Source organism: Astatotilapia calliptera, chromosome 23 (genome assembly GCF_964374335.1).
Source record: "Astatotilapia calliptera chromosome 23, fAstCal68.1, whole genome shotgun sequence".
NCBI lineage: Eukaryota > Metazoa > Chordata > Actinopteri > Cichliformes > Cichlidae > Astatotilapia > Astatotilapia calliptera.
The window spans coordinates 26,518,862-26,535,307 of record NC_137443.1 but is presented as its reverse complement, the minus strand read 5'-3'; positions in this window follow the sequence as shown (position 1 = coordinate 26,535,307).

The following is a 16,446-nucleotide window of genomic DNA, read 5'->3' as shown; positions in this document are numbered from 1 at the left end:
TATAATATAGAGCACCTTGACATGACTAGTGTTGTGATTTTGAGCTGTGGAAGTCAAATTTAACTGAACTGGATATCAGCTGGTGATGCCGGAAGCTTTGAAATATTGGCTGTCGCCCCCAGAGGCCAAGTCATCAGACGATCTGGGTTCCCAGTTTGGCACCAACATAATACCAGAGAGACCGGAACGCAAAAGTCCTGGCGACAAAAAAACTCAGACATCCTGTTCTGACCCACTTTGATGTGCTCAAAGTCATAAAGAAAGTTAGACCATCTTTGTCTTTATCAACACGAGTATAGTGACACATTTCGGAGCGAAACAGGACATGAGGAAGGACTTTTAACTAGATCGTCCAAAATGCAGATCTACAGGTCATAAATTAGAACTAACACTTTGAAAATGCAACGTTTTTGATTACTGAGATCCAAATAAACACCTCCTGTTATGATGGAGGTGAACAGTCACCCCAAATTGCATTCATTTTAATATAAATTAAACACATTTACCATGTGTTCTCTAGAAATCCAGAGACTCTGAGCTCAACTGTGGAGTTTCACTTGTAATTTATGTAAGAATTCGTTCTAATACGCAGCTTCGTGTGAGCCAAGATAAACTGTTTTCCCTTTTCACCTTTAAAATCAGCCGAGAGTTGGTTCAGATCCGAACTTCTCAGGAAGACAGACACCGGATGAAAGGTAGGAAACCCCTCTCCTTCCAGCAGGAAGTGCCTCCACACCTCTCCCACTGTAATTAAAGACGTCGCAGAGCGGGGCTTTCAGCCGCATTAGCAAGCAGTGACAGGTAATAAAGCACATCGGTTAATTGCAAATGAGCGCACACACCCCAGTTCCATTAGGCATAAATAATTTGGCCACTTGGGTATGTGCCTCCCAAATTACTTATTCTTTTTGTGTCTCAAATTACCTATTCTTTCTGATGTTGCCTTTTAGTTGATTAGCGAGCTATGCGCGCACCAGTCGCCATTGGCTTTTTCCAGGTTTTCAGCCCGTTTTTCATTTTTCATAAGGTGAAGAAGAGCTCAGATCGGTCCGCCATGGATTTGTTTCTGCTTTTGTTTGTGCACACACGCTTATATTACCGGCGCAGATGATAATTTATGCAGTTATTCCCAACTTTTGCACTTGTGGTGTGATTCTGTGGCGGGCCTTTCTTCTCACACCTTGCACAGTTCTTGCTCGGGGACGTAGGATGAATATTAAATACAATGGCGGTGGGTTTATTGCTTTGTTTTCATCTAGCACACACATATAGGCGCATTTCACATTCATGAAAGATTTATTTTTCATGCATGTCTCCGGTATACATAAACATTTTCAGGACAAAGGGAAGTGCTTGTTTTTGTTACTTGCAGTTGATCCTGGTCATCTTAAAGCCAGAGTTTATGCTTCTCTCGATGTCATTAGATGTTTTTTATGAGATAATGAATGTTTAATTTTAAACAACTCTGCCTTTGAAACTCATAGATATTCATGGTTTGTATAGACGTTGGGGAAAAAAAGGACCTTATGAGTTCCATTTTCTAAACTCTTGTCCTTTCCTCTCTGGCATTTTAGGGCAGATCTCATGTTATTTTATGAGTTTTGTCCACTTTTCATAGTTTTTTAATCACTTGACTTCACAATATGCAAATGGCTTTTAATAACCTGCAGGCATGGCAGAAAACTCTGAAGTCTGGAACATGCTGCGTGTCAGCAATGTGCATGCTTGTCATTCAGAGATGTTAGCCATCTCTTCTACATTCATGTGCAAAGGCCTGTTTTTCCACCTTTTGATACCACAGGGGTCATTCCAGGAAATAAAATAATCTGTGGCTCCCACCTGACCCTTTTTATGTACAATTACTTTCATGAAGCCATGCAAAATTGTACCTTGATACTGTGACTGTTTTCCAAGTTACTGTCCCTTAAAGTGCAGAGAGATGCGTTAAATTTGGTGTTTTTAACCACTTTTTTCCCAGAACTTTTATGCCTTCATAACTTCATGACAGGTTTAAGTCTGATTTACCATCTGACAGACGCTCAGCTCGTGGCCTGCATAATGCATGCTGCAGACATTTCAAGTAGCATGGGTAAAGAATTGAAAAAAATATACACCCACCAATGAGGCACTATCAGTAATGTGCTTTTGCATGTTGGTCATGTGGTTGCAGCACCATGTGATTCTCTCTCATCCTTTCAGACACTAGCTGTTGACTAGCACTAAATCCCTGGAGCCCAAAAGATGATTTGGGGAACAGTCCTGGATGTCCCATGAGACTGATGTTGAGCAGCAGTCTCTGTGTGGCTTGAGGCACCTGTATTGCTTGGAATGCCATTTTAGACATTATCGCAGGGCTGGTTTTCATAAAAATCCTGTCATATTTATGGTTTGGACGTTGACATGAGTGGTATTTACATGTCAGAAATCGGGAACTAGGGTAACTGCCTGAAATGCATCACAGCTGGACTTTGTCCTGGTTGGCTCGTCTTGCTAACGGCTGACTGAAATCGCTCCAGTCAGGTCAGTGTGTAGCTTTTGAACTGGAGAGCCTCCACTCAGCACGTTCTACTAACTTGGACTGGAGCAAGTGCTCCCCAAACACCCGATGAGCATTGTGATGACTTAACATTCGTTTACTTTGCACTGCTCCTATTTTAAAGAGGGAATTATTAAGAAAAGTTCAGTGTGTGATCCGCCGTATTAGAGCCTTCTGTGCAGATTTAATTTCACCCCCTAAATATGCAGCGAGACTTTCACCAGTCAAACTCCCAGGAGGTGTGATGGTGACCAGGCCACCCTCCCGTCCTCCCACTCGCCCCCCACTGTGTGAGCCCGCATGCCGTCCCCAGGTTGCGACAGCCCTAATTAAAATGTCCTTCCTCATTATCATCGATTGCCCCGTGCATTTTGGAAAACAACTGCAGCGCTGAGCTCTGGCAGTGGCGGTGACGCCGGCCAAATATAGACATGTGACACTGGTCTTTAGCCCCGTCAGATGGTCCCGGTCCGACATGAGAGCGAGGAAAGTGGGGCAGCAGCCGAGTCTCCCCAGTGGACGCTGGACTACAGCTCACACACACATACACACACACACACACACATAAGACCACAGATGGCCAGTGCCCCATTCCAAGGTTCATCAGCCACAGGAAGAAAAAACACACACAAGAAAAACAAAACTTGCAGTCATTAACGGTATGATTTATTCATTAACAAGTGTGTGTGTGGACTAGAAAGTTTATCAAATCTGTAACGGTATTTAAAAATGTTGCTGAAAGCAGAAACAGTCATGGGTCAGTATCACTCCCTTGTGTTAAAGTGCTTTGTTTTAAATCTTTAAATGACTGAGTAAAAATGTTGTTAGTGAAGAATTCTTCCTTATTTTAAAAACTGAAAGATAGCTTAGATAAATTTCCATATAGACATAAGAGCTTTTTTTTTTTTAAAGAGAGAATTTAAGGTTCGTCTGTCCATCTGTCAGCAAAACAAAAAACTTGCCAAGCTGAATTTCAGAAAACTTGGTGGAGTTGTACTGCACAGGCAAAGGAAGAACCTGTTAAAACTCGGCGCAGATCGAGATCACCTTCTTAAAAACTATGAAACGAGGGATTGGGATTGGCAGAGAAGTGTACCAATTTACATATAGAGCACATTTAACCCGCTATACCCCTATTGAATTCTATTACAATGTTCCAAAGTCCTGATAATTCTGAAAGAACTACAAAGTCATATATATATAATATACATATAAACATTCTACACAACTAAAAATAGCTTTTAATTATAAGTTTAATTATAAGTTTTAACTTAAAGATCACCCTCCCAGACAGCTGACAATGAGCCAGCTAAACAACAACAGCTGGTTATAAGCTAATGTTATGGCGGATAATGTTTGGCAGGTGTGTCCTAAAAATCACACTTTCCCTCTGATAAACAGTTTGATTACATCCTCACATTGTATGAAAGTTTATTCGCAAAGTGTCCAACAATCCTAGATCTACTTTGAAGAAAGTAAAAAGCAAAAACAGCAGTGCTTACTGATAGAAAAGTTCCAGAAATCCACAACAACTCACCTTATTCTGGCTGTCCTCCATCAGAAGTGTGCTTGCTTGTGTGGTGTAAACTTGTGATTTCATTGTTTCCGAAATGGTTGTTTCGAAGACGATGACCGAGGTTGCGACCACTAGTACTCAGCTGCCATCTTCAAAGGAACTATGGTACATGCAAGACTATAAAATAGCAATATTAGCTTGTGATTGAATAAGTTGGCAATTACATGCAATCCATCTGCTAAGTAATTCAGTGCCACTGGAACCAATACTAATGAAATGCTGATTCTGAACTAAAACAGTCAAGTTATAGACCAGAAACCCAAAACACTCAGCTGGAAGGCACGAAAACCTCTAACCTTTGCAATTTTCTGTACATGAAGCTCATTACATATTTCTTAAATGTCTTTTAACTCCTTTATGTAAAAAATGTGAGCTTTAAAATTAACCGGGGTTTCTAATTGACCCGTACATACAGGTCTTAAAATATCCAGAAACTGTAGAAAGGCTCAGAACAGCAACATGTTGCCATCAATCATTCATCAGCCAACGTGGGCACTAACACACGTCACCCAGTAAATGATTCATGGGAACATATTGCTTTCCATGGACCGTTTTCCTCGTTAATTTTAGATATTAGTCCTATATTAAGAGCCTGCATGTTGTTTAAGAGAACAAATACCTCACTGCCCCTTTAAAAACCAGTGTCCGTTTTTATAACTGAGGCTTTGGGCTTCTCCTGCTTGACGGACAGATGGACGGACGAATGGACAGACTGCGATGGGCAGACAGACACACAGGCATGTCAGAGGAGGCACGATGCCGGCTGGCGAGGCAGGAGAGAGGGAGCATCTGCCGGCGGGTTTGAGGAGCAGCCATGGCTTCTGTGAATCAGGATCTCCCCTGACGCCGGTGGCGGGCCAAGAATGACCGCATGAGTGCCAGTGGGTCAAGGGAATCACAAACGGTTCAAAATATCATCACCTAAAAGGGATGAATTATTGAGACCCTCTGACATACATTTAACAAAATAGTTTCCTTTAACTTTTAAGTTACCTAAGTTACATTTGTTTTATTCATAAAATACACCATCATTTAAAGGCATTTCCTACTTGGTCTGTTCTAACTAGACAAATCATTTCAGATTTTGAAAAAAAAAAAGTTCTAAAAATCTAAATGAATAGAAAATTGTATTAGTGCTTTGTATTAGTTGTTATAAGTTATCTTATTAACCAAAAAATGTTTGCCATTAATGCTACAGTTCCTACACATGGCCGCTTTAAATGCTTTCTATCATAAAAAAGTCTCATTCAGGTGATTTGACCTTAGAATCAAGGCAACCTGAAGGTCCAAACTCTGTAATACAGTGAGATAAACCAGGTCTGACAGCCTTAGAGCTGCATTCTACCAGATGACCAGCAGGGGGCAACTCCTGTGGTCACAGAAAGTTCAATAAAAGCATGAGCTAATGGGTTCAGTCATAGATTTTGGATCAGATTGAATTTTTTAAAAGTTAATTTTGTTCATTTTCACCGATTTCTTTGCTCTTTGTGCTTCGTTTTATAGTTAATAATTGGTTGCCAACGGCCTTTCCGGGCTCTGGTCACCTAGGCTAGGTCAAAGGCCTGAGTTCAAGTTGACGACAGATCATTTCCTGTATGTTTTTCCCTGCTTTTCTATCAAATCTCTCTCATTAAAAAAAAATTGTAACTCAGGCCCTGCCCACTTTACATCACCAGCAAATATTTTAACTGTAGTCACTTTACAATTTAAAACTGTGCAGGCTGCAACGAAGTCCACGTCAGGTTACATAGCTTCAACACAGATTTATGAATAAAAAAGTATAAATCCAGGTCAAGGTCCTGAAGCAGCAAAGCCTTAACCTTAACTGAGACAAGCGAGGCCTGAAGTTCTTTTGATGTTGTTCTGGGTTTTTTTCCCCACTGGGATGAATCTTCAATGCGCTCTTGGAGTCATTTTTTGTAGGCCGACCACACAGACTGATAGATGTAAATTACTTTGTTTCTCAGTTTTTTCTTTAGATCTGTGGGATGATGTGTTGATTTTTTAGATCTTTTAGGCTACATCACTTTGTCAGACAGCTTCTACTCAAAGCTGCATCCAGATGTATTCTGGTATTTTAGGCTTTGAAAAACTCCTACCAGGGTGAATGTTATCGAAAACTCAGTTTCTGTATTTACACCTGGTCAAGGGAAACAGAGATTTTGTCTCACAACGTTGAAGGTGTGCATCTTTATCTTTATAGCTCTTGAGATTTTTTTTTTTTTTAAATGTTCACATGGATAGTTTTCAAAATGAATGTGGGGAAAATCCCAAGATTCACAAGCAATACCCATGTACATGTGGAAGTAGCCTGATTTCTTGATTCAGCAGGTCTGACACTAATCAGGCCTGGGTGTTGAACTCCCCTCTATTTTCCAAAGGAAAACTGCAATTAAGCCCAACAAATGCATGATTAACAATATTTAACAGTTACCTTTTCACACAGGCCCAGGTAGATCTGGATAGCTTTTTTCCCCCTTAATATATAAAATCATTTTTTTAAAGCTGTATTTATTCGGGTTACCCCATTTATCAAAAAGTCTTATCATTATTTTTTTATGAAACATGTAAACGTGACAAATATACAAAAAACTAAGAAATACATAAATACGTATACGGTATTTGTTCCAGCTTCCCCATGCACCTTTAACAGGTAGTCACGATGCCCTTCAGAGGCAATAAAAAGATCTCTCACACTTCCTCTTTAACTGAGGAGACTTTCTAAAAGGAAGCCTTTAAGGACAGAGTGCACACTCGTCTGAATTCCCCACACCCGATTGCCATAGCTTGCCCGAGTGCATCTCCTCCTCCCTGCTGGTTATCTACGGAGAGCTACAGAAACCAGAGCAGTGGGGGCTTACCAACCAAACACAGCCTCAGCCCATTTGACCACAGGGGAGGCCTGTCAATGGCCCAGATAGTTCTGGTAATTTCCCAGCGTTGACTTCTGCTTCTGCTTTTACATATTCAGAGAGGGAATCAAATATGGAGGGACTCCCTTTGTTCTGGCATGTTTGTGTGTGTTGGATCGCCGGGGCAGGGGCCGTGCTCTCCTCCGTGGAAATGCCTTGAAGTGGAGAAAGGCGTTAGGTGTATTTGAAATACTGAGGAGACAGGGAAAAGAGAAGTAAACAGGATTAGCGTTATCAGGCGCACTTTCGAGGGGACACGCTCACAAACACACATGTATCCGTATATGTCTGAAAATGCACACGCTCACACAAGGAATTACAAATGAAACATGAATAAGTAAAGCAATAAAGCATCGTCTTGATACGCTGGCCTCAGCCGGAGAAATATTACCCCTCTCGGACCGTGTGGGCAAATAAGTGTTTTTCTTAATCTGAGTAGTCGAGGGGTGATTTCTGAATGGAAGGATAATTGACCTAAATGGTCCCCCTTTCTGAGCGCGGCGACATCGACTCATGGCTCATAATGGCATGAAAGCGCAGGAGGGGAATATGAGGGAGGCGCCGATGCTTCAATTGCAACCAAACAAGCGATCGGTTAAAATAAAAAAGTGCACTCGCCACTCCAAATGTCAGGAAAATGAGTGGGGTGGAGGGGTGGGGGGAGTGCGTGTGCGCACGCCTTCCCCCCACGGCGCGCTGAAGAATGAACGTGATTTCCTGAAACTTGTTTCTGCGTGCTCTCTGAATATCACATATTAGCCGGGCCGTTATTTTGAAAATCTGCCCTTCCTCCCCCTCCTCCTCCTTTTTCTCCCTCTCCTCTCCAGTGCAGTACAAGCGGCGGATGGTGCTAATTTCAAAAACATCATCTCCTCCACGCCGAGTTCAGGAAGTTGATTTATAGACGGTGCTCGCGGAGTTAATTGCGGTGCGCGACACCAATCAGTCTTTGGGGAGATTTCTTAGGCGAGCGGGGATTAAATCGACACCCAGCACAAATAAACAAACAAACAAACAAACATATTCATATGCCCCGTATTTATTTATCAATGTTTTAGATTGCACTCTGCCTCCGAGATTGCCCCCTTTTTTCTGTCGAAGATTCAATAAGTTGACAGAAACATTGTCAGCACCAGGGTGTCGCTTTATATCGCCGCTGCCAACAAATCTGTCTTTGGGAAAATGGAAATGTATGTGTTAAGCACGCCCAAGTGATACAGGAGGGGCCCGCCACTGCCACCACCACCACCGCTGCCGCCGCCACCCTCCCAGCACCCCTCCCTTGTTGGATCCTCGAGAGTTGCTCCTCCACAAAATGATCGTCGTTGTGCTCGGAAGCATTCATCTTGATTATACAGACAGAAATGCTTTGATAATGATCTGCGGGAGACGGTCGTCAGAAGTTTGTCAAAAAACACTAAATGTCAAATCCCCGGCGGTGGTATCTAACTATCTGTTGGTGTGACATAGCCTGTCACGCACACACACACACACACCTTCTCCTCCCCTCGCAGCCTTAGCCAATGAGACGTATGCCTCTTATTGCCTCCCATGCCTCCTCACTGTATTGCACTGCCATGGAGTGGAGAGCACACAGCTGCAAACCAACAGCAGCAGCAGCGGAGAGAGTGTGCATGCATGTGTTCACATGTGTGAGGTCATCTGGCAGAACACGCGTGTTCAATGACTCAAAAACACTGCAGGAAAACCGAATCTGAGGCATTAGTTTGCGAAGCCGTCAGAGCTGTTTGTGTGGTTATTGTTAACATTTGTTAGCTGTATTTCTGTCACGGTTTAGTGTGGGAAACGTGACAGTGGTGCAAAACGGCTTTTGAAAGGACTACATTCAACAGTATATGAGCTAACGTTTCAGCTGTTTATCCATGCCTTTAGCTTACTGTGAAACTAGAACTGAATTATACGGCTAGCTAACAAAGCTGCACATAATTTACCGCTAAGAATTTCCAACATTCTTTATAATAATTCTAAATATTGAAACATTTTTCAGCTGCTATATCCACTCATCCATTTTACATTAACAATTAAACACTATCTATACTTTTTATAAGTAATTTAAGTTAGCTAACCTGCCGCTTTTAACAAAAAGCTAACAGTTTCTATTCTACTGGATAACATCTTAATAATTTAATTTGAGTTTTAAATTCACAATTTTAGTTAGCTATTAGTTTCTCAATTTTTTTCTAATAATTTAAACACCTTATTAGTACTTTTAGCAACATTTATAGTTTCCATAGCTAGCAAGCAAATTTTAACAATTTATCTACATTATTTGCTAACAAATTAGCTTCCTAACGAGTTTCAGCGAAATTTGACGCCTTTATAAGTAGCAGTTACCGCTAAACAAATTTTAACAGTGTATCTGCAGCGTTAACTAATGACTTGAACTGTCATGGCTTTTTTCTTTTGGGGGGGGGGGGTTATAGTTTCCATAGAATTAGCTAAAATTTAACTGCTAGCTATACATTAAGCTAGTTACTTTCTGATTTTCTCAATTTTAAGTATTTTAACCATCGATCACTTTTTCGAATTTTTTTTAAGAATTGTCAAAAATCCATATATTTATTTTAACTCTTAATTCAAAACTTTTAGAATTAGTTTATTTTAATTTTATTTGTTGGACTGTATATACTTTAGTTTAAATTAGCAAGCAAGTTCATATTCATATCACATTTATAAATCCATATTAATTCTGTTTATGTTTAGGTTATCCACACTTCAAAAAAATTGTTCTGAAAAGTGCCATTACTATTTTCTTATTGTCTTTCTATTATCATTACTACTGGTTGTGTTGAGTTGTTAGAGAGTTAGCGAGGCAAAGCTGAGATGGTTGGGAGAGGTTAACAATTCTGTTAACAATTTGATTTATCTATCCGTGTTTATAGATTTCAAATGCCAGCTATCAGTTTAGAGAATAATCTTTTTTATTTAAAATAATCTTTCTCCATAGGCTATCCCCCAGTCACTGCAGACAAACCCCAAGGGATCGCTACTTGCACCCTTAACTGGGACTCACTGATTGACGGTTACTGATCTAAACTTTCTGCATTAAGACTAACCTGAGAAAAAAATGTGTCCAGAGGCATAGGTTTATATATATTCATACATGTAAAATACAGCTCCATCAGCTTTTGTCTGTCTACAGAATCACTTTGTCACACACACACACACACACACACACACACACACACACACACACACACACACACACCGTGGAGCAGCTTTATAATTTAAATGTTAATGGCATCACAGGTTTCACTACCTCCGTCAGTGGCTTTAGGAAGAGGCGATCGCACTCACAAATGCCGACTGGCAGGTACTAAACGGTAAACGAGTGGAATTCCTCTTTAAAATGCTAATCAGTGCCAGCTCAGATCTGAGCGTGTGTGTGAGAGAGAGAGAATGAATGCACTTCACAGTCAGGCAGCCACTGTATATGCATGAGTGCTTGTGTATGCATTTGCAGCTCTAAATGAACTGCCAGCTTTCAATACTATTATTCCTTGTGACCTTTTACAGCGACTGACATAACGCACAGGATTCAGTTCATTACTGAGCACCTCCACACGACCCGTGCTCTTATTGTTGACAAGCGAGATCTCAAGAAACCGCAAACAAACATGTCAAGTCGAAGTTACAAATCTGTGCAGTTTCTCACGTTATTGTGAATTTGTTATCATGACATACCCCCCCCCCCCCCCCCCCCCCCCCCGTGTTTGTTTTGCCGCCACATATGGCCAGAGCGGCCGCGCCTGCCGCCATGCCCGCTGCCGCCGCCGACAGCCTCCCTGGTTTCCCGGTGAGCAGGCAAACATCTTGAGCGGGTACAAACGTGGACCGACCCTCCCTTTGGCTGACGTCCAAACTCTGTCTTGCGTCTTCTGGGAGAACAAGAGGAGAAATGGAACAACTGGTTTTAATGAAACAATTACAAGACACTAATTATTATGTTAATGTTTTGCTACTATCATCAGCCACCGCTAACAGCCTCCTGCACCTAGAGGTTCAGAGCCTGCTGTGTGTGAGTGTGCATGTGTGTGTTAGTTTTCTTTTCAGCTAGGTGGGAAGATGGACATTTTTCAATAGGCAGCGGCAGGAATGTGTTGAAATGTAAAAAGGGCCACAAAGCGCCGGCTGTTGTCATTGAATGTCAGGTACATTAATTCCCATAATTCTCAGCGCAAATAAATTAGCAGCAGGGTTGCCAGTGATTCAAAGCCATCAGTTTTAGGTGTCTGTGTGTGTGTGTGTGTGTGCGTGCGTGCGTGCGTGCGTGCGTGTGTGCATGCGTGCGTGTGTGCATGCGTGCGTGTGTGTGTGTGTGTGTGTGTGTGTGTGTGTGTGTGTGTGTGTGTGAGAGAGAGAGAGAGATGAAGAGGAGGAGGAGGAGGAGGGCTCAGGAGACAGGCCTGGAGGCGAGAACACACACATGTGAAGCACAAAACACACACACACAGACGTAAATAAACACATGCATCATGCAGACGCATGAATACACACATGTAAACACATGCATCACAGGCTCCCTCTCCCTCCACACACATGATAAGCAGCAGCGTGCTGCCGAGGCCATTGTTAATGCAACAGCAGTGGTACATGTGTCGTGCATTAAAGGATAAATCCGCCTTCCTGCTGTTCAAATAAGCAGGTAAAAAAAATCTTCATATATCATGTTTAGATCTGCATAATAACATTCATTTTCACACTAAATGGGATTTAAAAAGTGATTAGTTTAGTAAAAGTTTTCCTTTTTCTCTCTTAAGGATGATGAGAAGTTCCTATGTGATGTCCTGAAAAAACAGTAGAAGTCCAGCATGGGGGTCTGATATGCTAAGACTCTGCAACAAGTCAGAGAAAAGGTTTATATTGGTAATATACTCATCTCTAGTGCCATCTGGCAATTGATACCCCCAAAAAAGCATCCACTGCCATACTCCCAAATTTGGGAGGCCATTTGTTTTGCCAGGTTGTTATGCTAAGTCATCCTCCACTTAAGACACCCATAAAAAGGCTTTTTAAATTTGTCAATATTTGTTTAGTAAGATGTGGAGCCTTGTGCAAGATAATAATTAAATGCAACTTGATATGATAGTTCACAACCTCCCAAATGCCTGCATCAGTACTACTGAGCTATTTATCAGTCATGCCTAGTTTACTTCCCCAAGCGTTGATCAATTAGAATAGATCTGTCCTTTTTGCTTTGCACAAGCGTATTAAGGTCCTTTTTGATTATGGGAAATTTAAGGTGTTTCACTTCACCATGCCCTTTTCACATCCAATAGTTCCTTGTGCTTGGATCAGTACTAAACTGAACTTAGAGCACTGTAATCTTTGTTCTTTGCTTTTAAGATTTACATGACATGGTGTCATTCAAGGTTTTTCAGCAGTAAAGAAATGTGCACCATGTCTGACAGAATACAGTTGCTGACTGGGTGACTAAGTGATTGGATAACTGTTTTTTCAAATGGTTTATGAGGCTATTCCTATTAAATTGTAGGCTCATCAGTTATTATTGCTGTTTACAATTGTGCTTCAAATCAATAACTTCTATGAGGCAATGCAAAGATTTTAAAGCGAACTAAATGTACTTGCCAATATGGAAAAGAAATAGTAAAAACGTATATGATTTACTCATGAAAGTGGCCACTTTCTCATTACTTTCATATATTATTATATATATTATGTATATTATACATTATATAAGTATCCAAAACATACAAGTTTCATTTATATAATTTTTCAAGGGATCTTATATCTGTTTTCACTTTTGTTTCACACAAGACAGATACAAACTTTATAAGATTTATATATATATTTTCCATATGGGTGGTTTAGCCTTTAGCTTACTATTACAACCACTCGTCCGTTTCTGTAGCTTTTATTACATTTGTAGCTACTCATTATGTTTTGTGGCCAATTTAAAGAATTTATTCGTTATTTATTGTTAGCTAACATTTTAACTAATTGTCCACTCATTAAGCTAGCTGTCCCAGTTGTTAATCAGAAATATGGCTAGCATTAAATTGTTAGCCAAAGTTTCAACAGTTGTCATGTTATTAACTAACTTAATATATGGCTAGCAGTTTAACTAGCCATACTTTAAGCTAATAACTCTACTTTTAACTTTTAATCTATACTTTGAGCTAACAGTTTAAACTGTTAGCCTTACTTTTGGAGAAATAATTTTTAATGCTCTATTTATAATTTTAGCTAGATCATTTACAATGTTCATCTAGTACGTGTAGATAATTATTTATTTATTTTTTAATCCTTTCTTATAGTTAACAATATGTTAATAAGTGCGAGCTATTGTTTTAGTAACTGAAATCACTAAACGTTTTACCTAAAATTTTAGTTAAGTGATCAATTATTTTTCCTAGCTAATAATTTAAACAGTTTAGCAATACCATCAGCGAACAATTCAAATTGCTAAACAGACTATTCAAGCAATATTTAATTTGGTTCCATACTTTTAGCTAACAATGTGTTATAACTTAATTGAAAATAAAATAGTTAATAACATACCACTAAATATTTTGAGAAAACAGCATCCATAATTTTATTAATAATTTTTACCAAGCAAGTTTAAATGTTTAGTTGATATTTCCATTGCTTTAAATTCAATGGAACTATTTAGTTAAACTGTGGCTAACCAAACTGCTAGCCACAGTTAAAGGGAATTTTTAGTTAAATTGTAGCTAAATGAGCTGTTTACTGTTCAACTGTCTGTCCATTGAATTTAGCAATTTTTTCCCTTTATGATCAGATGTATGGTATATTTCTTTTGGTTGTCTATTTGACTTTTAATATCTGCTGAAATACCCTCTTTACTTCTTGTACCCCGAGATAATCAGTTGTTTAAGGCATTCAGAGTCTTAATTGTGAGAATTTACTACTAAATTTCATTTTGTTTATTTTGTAAAATACATCTGTTTCTTACTTCATGAAGTACAATTTTCTTTAAAGTTTACCATATAAAAGCAGTTGTATCTGAATTTATCTTTATTGCTAAGGGTAGGTGAGAGAAAGTTTTTTATTAGTGTTGATCTGACCCTTTAATTACATTACTTAACTTGTGAGACGTACATTGTTTGTTGCAGTCGTTGCGCTCTGAGCCAGGTCTCCCTTTGAAAACCGTTTCTTATTCTCGGTGGGACTACCTGGCTGAATGATGGGTCCATGAAAGGAGCAACAATATCCCAGACTGTTTGCCATAAGTCAGTGAAAGAGGTGATTCATGAACAGTGGGCAATAGGTCTTGGCTCAGACTCTGTGATTGAAACCTGTTTAGTAACAACTGCTAATTTCATTACATGGTGTCAGCGCACACTGAGCGGCTCCGAAAAGGCCCGCTTTGAACTCTCAAGGCCCAAACAATGACACGGGGCAGTCAGGGGGCCTGACGGGAGTGTGACAGGTCGGTGGTGGGTGTAAAAACAAAACATACCCCCTCCTTAAAAGAAAAAAAAGAGAGCGAAGGTTTTTCATAATGCTGAAGTCTGTCAAATATTTTGATATGTCCCACACACCATGGTGCAGCTCCTCCTGAGCTTTTTGCCTTTCAGCGGGGGAACAATTGACTTTCTTCACGATCAAGTCGTTCGCCTCCCCGCCTCCAGGCGAAACCTTTCATGAGGAGCCATGGCTTGCCGTTGCAGCTGTTCCGCTGGGGTTCTTCCCATGGACACCGGGGATAAAAACTCTTTGAGGAAGCTACTTCAGTTGTGTGGCCTCGCAGGTTTCTCTTTTTTCCCCCCATCAAAATGTTGGCTCGCTAGAAAGTTTTGGGTTGTTTTGTCTTTGTTGGGCTGGGGTTGGACTAGGGTGAGCTTTTTTTTTTCTTTTCCTTTGTCTTTGTCTTTTCTTTCCAGATATGTTCTCACCATTAGCTCTGTCATGTTTTTTTTTTTCATTTGACATATCTTTAGTTAAGCAAAATCTTGCTCCAGGTGTTTTCTAGAAATGAGGGTTTCCAGAAAAGGCCAGAAAGACGGCTTCCAGTTTTAAGGATGAACCTTTTTTTTTGCAGTGTGCACAGCTTTTTACAGTGATTGAACTCAGAGCTGCAGACTTTCAGAACATGCACCATGAAGGTAACTTTGTAAAGTTCACTGCGGATAGAGGAGACGTATGAATATTCATGAAAAATTACCCCAGCTCGCCGTCCCTGATAGCGGGCCCTTTTCTGCCATGGTATTAGGCCTGTAAAAGAGATGAAAGGCTTGTGAACCATCCCCACTTCCTTGGCCTTATACTGGGACACAATGGCCAACCAGCCGCTCAATTAGTCTGCCATCTTAGACTGACTGTTTGACAGGTCTAGCTAATTGTTAATCCCGCCATAACTGTTGCTCAGAGTAATTAATCATGTAACAAAAGGGCTCTCAGTGAGGCAACCCCACCAGTGCGGATGTGTGTCAAACCAAGAAGCGAGCACTAAGAGGGAGAAAAGGCATCAGTAAAGGTTGTCCAATTTACAGCTGAGGTTGATTAACAAATATTTAATCTTCATTTGCGGCACCTTCGCGGCAACGAGCACCCGCGCCCTTGTTTTTCCCGGATGTAAACAGTCGAAAGCGTGAGATCTCCTGGCTTTATGTAAATGCCGTGCCGTGTGAGCCCCACAGGAACAGGTTCCAGGGGTCAAGTACCATTCATCATGAGATGGAGTGTCATTTTCTCCACTTCATACGCAGGCAGCTGCTTAAGAGGAGGAAGAGAAAAGGAGGTATTCTTTGAGGGGGAAAGAAAAGGCAGAGCCGAGCACAATCCAGGCTTCAGAGACAGGGGGTGGTGGTGGTCGGGGTGGTGGTGGTGGGGTGAATAGAAACACAAGGTGCCACTGTGTCAGAATTCAAATGTGAACACAACCGGTGATGTCATTCACCTCCCCAACCCCACCTCGAGTCATAAGACGAGCCACATTCCTGGGAACGGGAAGTGGACACAAAGAGCCACCGTGTTTTGCAGTTTTGCAATTCTGAATCATTTTGCTGTGACCCATGAGTGATTTTTTTTTTCTTTTCCCCTCGGTGTGTCCAAATGATGATTAATATCTGTTTTCTATCTCTGTGCCGAATGGTTCCAGCAACAAACAAGAGCATCTCTTGTTCAGATGAAAAAGGAATTTTAGGCTCCCGGGCTATGGGAGCTCATAAAGGGCAAGTTGGATAATTTCAGAGGAAAATCGAGAGAGGTCAGAGCTCATCTCCATCTTTTTTTTAAGAGAGGGAAAAACTTAAACATAGTCACGCAAGAGATATAAGGTTCTGACACCTTTTGTAGGCCTTGAATTAGAAGATCAAGCACCAGGAACAAAAGAAAAAATCAGAAGTCAAGGCCGATTATTTGCCTGATTTTTTCCCTCACAATCAGCAGTCCAGCACATGAAAAAGGAGAAAACC